Below are 6,019 nucleotides of genomic sequence, written 5' to 3'. Positions count from 1 at the left end.
CTATTTGTCATTTCAGACAAATGGCTGTCCAGTCTCTTCTTAAAAACCTCCAGTTTTGGAGCACTCACAACTTCTGGTGGCAGGCTGTTCCACTGGTTAATTGTTCTCACTGTCAGGAAATTCCTCCTTAGTTCCAGGTTGCTTCTCTCCTTGGTGAGTTTCCATCCGTTGTTGCTTCTTGCCCTGCCTTCAGGGACACTACACACCCTCTTCACGACCTGTTTTCCTTGCTCCCTTCTGGGAGGAGGGGGCTCCGTGGTATCCGAAGCAGAACATCCAGATTCAGCCATAGTTTCATTCCCTACAGCATTAATCTTGCGAACTCTCAAGCTTCCTCCTTCCGTTATATATTCAAGATGGACAATATTTAATATTTATTTGCTACGTACGTATATGTAGGGATGTGGGTCTATACATATGTTGTTCATAGTATGTTTAGGTGTGCATCATGTGTGCGTTTCACTTTGAGAGCGGGCAACTAAATTTCATTTTTGATGGGTGCCGTTGTGCCCACAGTAAAAAAAATGACAGTAAAGGTTATCTTATCTTATCTTATCTTATCTGGTGCTTTGGAAAATAGATGGACACCCCCCCTCTTCTTTGTGGCAGCCCCTCAAATGTTGGAAGATGCTATCATGTCACCCCTAATCCTTCTCTCTTCGTGGATTTCCCTCCCCCACAAAATCTACACCATTCCCCCCCTTAAATTCAAGATTATTAATCCGCTTTCAAGCCACGCCATCAAAAAAATGCAAGTGAGGGCTGGCAAAATGAAAAAAAATCAGTCTGTCTTTACACACCCACAGCTTCCTTCCACACCCCAAACTCTACTTCTCCTTTGAAAAATATAAATTTCCCTCTCTTTGGTGTCTGCTCACTATGCCTCACTCATCTGCTAAAGCAGAAATTTGAGGGAGGGCACCTTGCATCGGAGGCAAAAATACTCTGGAAAAGACCATTTCAGTCGTAAAATCGATGCCCCTTGCTCTTTTTATGCAGCCCTGATCAAAGAGAAGGGCGGTTGTGTTACAACCCACACATAGAATCCAAACCTCTAGGGCTGGGAGGGACCTTGGAGGTCCTCTAGTCCAACCCCCTGCTCAAGCAGGAAACCCTACTTGTCATTTCGGACAAGTGGCTGTCCAGTCTCTTCTTAAAAACCTCCACTGTTGGAGCACCCACAACTTCTGGTGGCAGGCTGTTCCACTGGTTTCTTATTCCCACTGTCTGAAATTTCTCCTTAGTTCTAGGTTGGTTCTCTCCTTGATTAGTTTCCGTGCCGTTTTATCTTGTCCTGTCCCTCTTTGCAAACTCCACTCCTTTCTAGCACTGATGATGTTCCCTAGTTGGGTCATGAAATGTCTGCAAGAAAACCACCGAACTCAGAGAGAACCAAGGTCCCCACAGTTCAACCCTGTTGGATTCACACTATCCTCGTATTTTCATACATTTTTGCTGGTGCTCCTTTAAGGCAAATTACAGTTTAGTGGCAATTTTTGTTGTCCGGGTTCAACGGAATACAGAATAACACGGATAGGAAATTTCTCCTTAATTTTAGATTGGATCTCTCCTTGATTAGTTTTCATGTGTTGCTTCTTGTTCTGCCTTCAGGGGCTTTGGAGAATAAGTTGACACCCCCCCCTTTTGTTTGGGGCAACCTCTCAAATATTGGAAGATGCTATCATGTCCCCCTCGGTCCTTCTCTTCAATTTAGACGTACCTAGCTCCCTCAACCGTTCCTCCTACAATTAAGCCAGTTTTTGGACCTAATTCAGACAAACATTTTCTCTGCTCCCTTAAAACCAAGATTTGGATCCCCAGCAGAGCGAGCTAAATAAATTAGACTAGACTAGAAGAATAGAATAGCATAGAATAGCATAGAACAGCACAGCACAGAACAGAATAGAATTTGAAATAGAAAAGAATAGAATAATATACTGTGGAATGGAATAGAATAGAATTTGAAATAGAAGAGAAAAGAAAAGAATAATATACTGTGGAATGGAATAGAATAGAATTTGAAATAGAATAGAAAAGAAAAGAATAATATACTGTGGAATAGAATAGAACAGAATAGAATAGAATAGAATTTGAAATGGAATAGAAAAGAATAAAATAATATACTGTGGAATGGAATAGAATAGAATTTGAAATAGAATAGAAAAGAAAAGAATAATATACTGTGGAGTAGAATAGAATAGAATTTGAAAGAATAGAAAAGAATAGAATAATATACTGTGGAATGGAATAGAATAGAATTTGAAATAGAATAGAAAAGAAAAGAATAATATACTGTGGAATAGAATAGAATAGAATAGAATTTGAAATAGAATAGAAAAGAATAGAATAATATACTGTGGAATGGAATAGAATAGAATTTGAAATAGAATAGAAAAGAAAAGAATAATATACTATGGAGTAGAATAGAATAGAATAGAATTTGAAATAGAATAGAATAGAATAATATACTGTGGAATGGAATGGAATAGAATAGAATAGAATAGAATAGAATAGAATAACACAGTTGGAAGGGACCTTGGAGGTCATCTAGTCCAACCCCCTGCTCAGGCAGGAAACCCTACACCATCTCAGACAAACGGCTGTCCAGTCTCTTCTTAAAATCCTCCAGTGTTGTAGCATTCACAACTTCCGGAGGCAAGTTGTTCCACTGATTAATTGTTCTAACTGTTGTAATTGTTGCACCCTCTTGTCAAACATTGTGCAAACACGCTGAGGGCTGCAGTTCTTCCAGAACCGCGAAGCAGGGAGTAGCGTGGACGGACAGCGGAAAGAAAAGGAGAAAAACCTTTGAAAAGAAGTTCAAAGTCCAGTTCTCGGCGAGGGACCTTTGGTTTTTTGGGGGGCTACCGGGAGAGAAGCTAACTCCCACCCCCCGTTGCAGAGCTAGGAGATACCCTCACCCCTTCCCCGAATTAAAGCCAGCCTGTGGCGCAACACACTTGCCTTACACACCCCACTCGCGCCTTGCCTTGAAGTTTTGCAAAGCAAAATATAGGGGAAATATATATATATTATATATATATATCTTTGTAATTATATATATATATCTTTGCCCAGCCTCCAGTTTCCTATCCAGGATAATAAAATGCATTTTTTTAAAAGAAAAGAAATAAAAGAAAAAGAAACAACAGAGAGAGAGAGAGAGAGAGGTGTGATAAGGTAATTGCGTTATTAAAAAAAAACACCACATACCTGTTTTTTATTTTAGCAAGAGCTCCTTTTGCAAAGTCTGCTGACTCGGTTTCAGACAGATCTGGACATTTTGGGCAGACAGAAGCAGGACGGGGTTCTGCAGCCGGGTCCTCACATGGTCCGGGGTTCAAGAGCTCTCCAAGACTTTGGACCCCCCCTTCTTTTTTCCTTTCCGGAGTTCTCCCCTTCTTTCTTTCCGCCTTCGCTCCCGTCTTTTCCGAAAAGTCCTCTAAAGTTTCTGCTTCCCGCGGGATCGCCGCCGCGGCTCTCCGCCTGGAGGTGAATCCATTGAAGGAGACACTGGATCTCCAAAGCGCCGGGAGGGATCAGCTGCAGAGGCTGGGCTGGGCTGGGCTTGATGGGGAGGGCGGGAGATGTGTGTGTGGGGGGGTGTCAGGAGGCAAGCAGGAGATCGGGGTTCAGAGCTGCTGGCGGAGTCTCTAGTCCTCATGGAGGAGGGGAGCCCTCTTGGGGGCTGGAGGAAGGGGAGAAGCTGCCAAGTTGGTCTCTTCTTGGTCCCACCCCTTTCCCACGACACGTGCACGCCGATTCACCCCCCCTCCTTCCCCTCCGCTTGCTTTAGGGCAGATAAAAGTGGGAGGGGGGGGCTTTTTTCTTTCCTAACTCATGAAATGCGTTGCAAGTCAGAAGTTAAAGTAATTTTTTTAGATGTGGAGTGGGCAAACTGGGGGAGGACTTAGAGCATTAATATTAGTATTATTAGCATTGTTAGCATTATTAGCAATAGCAATAACGTAGTATAGTATACTATATAGCATATAGTATATAGTATAATATAGTGTATAGTATAGTATATAGTATAGTAGTAGTATGGTGTATAGTATAGTGTATAGTGTATAGTATAGTAGTATAGTATTATTATAGTATAGTGTATAGTATAGTGTATAGTATAGTATTAGTATTAGTATTAGTAAGTGTATAGTATTAGTGTATAGTATAGTACAGTACAATATAGTATAGTGTATAGTATAGTATAGTATTATTATAGTATAGTGTGTAGTATAGTATAGTGTATAGTATAGTATTGGTATTAGTATTAGTGTATAGTATAGTACAATATAGTATAGTATAGTATAGTATAGTGTATAGTGTATATTATAGTATAGTATTAGTATTATATAGTATTAGTGTATAGTATAGTATAGTATAGTGTATAGTATAGTACAATATAGTATAGTATATATTATAGTATAGTATAGTGCATATTATGGTATAGTATTAGTATTAGTATTAGTGTATAGTATTAGTGTAAGTATAGTATAGTATAGTACAGTATAGTATTAAAGTATAGTGTATAGTATAGCATAGTGTATAGTATTATAGTATTATAGTATAGTGTATAATAGTGTATAGTATAGTATAGTATTAGTATAGTGTATAGCATTAGTATTAGTATTAGTATAATTATTGATATTCTACAAGACTCTGTTGTACAGGTGGTCCTCGCCTTAAGACCGCAATGGAGCCTATCGTTGCCGTTGCTAAATGAGACGGTTGAGTTTTGCCCCATTTTAAGACCTGTCTTGCTGCAATTGTGACGTGAATCCTTGCGGTTGTTAATTTAGTCACAAAGTTGTTAAATGACTCTGGCTTCCCCCCCCCCCCCGGACTTTGCTTGTCAGAAGGCCGCAAAAAGCGGGTCACGTGACCCCATAATAATATATATATCGTAATTCTGTTTCCTTCCCCGATTGGGAACCTTTGGGGCTTTTGGAGGCATTTGCAGACGTCGGAAGGCGTCTGGAGACCCCCTTTCACGCCCCAATTAAAAAAAATTTTTTTTAAAAAAATACGTAAAATGCATCAACAAAATAAAAGGCACCGGCTTTCGTGAGCTGCAACGGAGGCTTGCGAAGAACATTGGGGGGGGGGGTTTGAAGATTGGAGGAGAGGAACCAGACTCCAGTGTTGTGGCAGCCTTAGACCCTCTTCTGGGAGGGGTGGGGTGTGAACAGAAACTGCCCCCCCTGATAGATGAAGGGGGCAGTGACCCCCAAATTTTCTCCCTTCCCTCCAAGCAGGCAGAAAGGAAACATGACTGAGTTGCATCTCCACAGAGGACGGGCTTGGGGCAAGACCCCTCCCCCTTGCACACTCATGGGGGAGGGATTGGAGCACACAAGGCCCCTCCCTATTTGGATACTTAAGGGGAGGGGCTTGGGGTGCAGAAGACCCCTCCACTTTTGCACACTCATGGGGGAGGGGCTTGGGGCACAGAAGACCCCCATTTTGCACACACATGGGAAGGGGCTTGGGGTGCAGAAGACCCCTCCCCTTCTGCACACGGATGGGGAGGGGCCTGGGGCACCCAAGACCCCTCCCCTTTTGCACAGTCATAGAGGATGGGCTTGGGGCATAGAAGACCCCTCCACTTTTGCACACACATGGGGAGGGGCTTGGGGCACAGGAGACGCCTCCCCTTTTGCATAAAGGAGGGGCTTGGGGTGCACAAGACGCCTCTCCTTTTGCACACTCCTGTGGGAGGGGCTTGGTGCACAGAAGACCCCAACTTTGCACACTCATGGGGAAGGGCTTGGTGCACCCAAGACCCCTCCCTTTTTGCACAATCATGGAGGATTGGCTTTTTTATTATTATTATTAAATTCAATTTATATCCCGCCCTTCTCCTTGCGGACTCAGGGCGGCTGACAATCGATTAAAATACACAAATAACAATTACAAAGTTAAAATTAATTAAAAAGAAATATTTAAGCGTAGTCCAATTAAAATATAATTAAAACCCCTCTAAAAATTACCCTAGGCCAGTCCCGCAAGCTGGAATAAC

Source organism: Protobothrops mucrosquamatus, unplaced genomic scaffold (genome assembly GCF_001527695.2).
Source record: "Protobothrops mucrosquamatus isolate PMUCROS unplaced genomic scaffold, P.Mucros_1.0 scaffold4419, whole genome shotgun sequence".
Taxonomy (NCBI): Eukaryota; Metazoa; Chordata; class Lepidosauria; order Squamata; family Viperidae; genus Protobothrops; species Protobothrops mucrosquamatus.
This window is presented reverse-complemented; position numbering follows the sequence as displayed.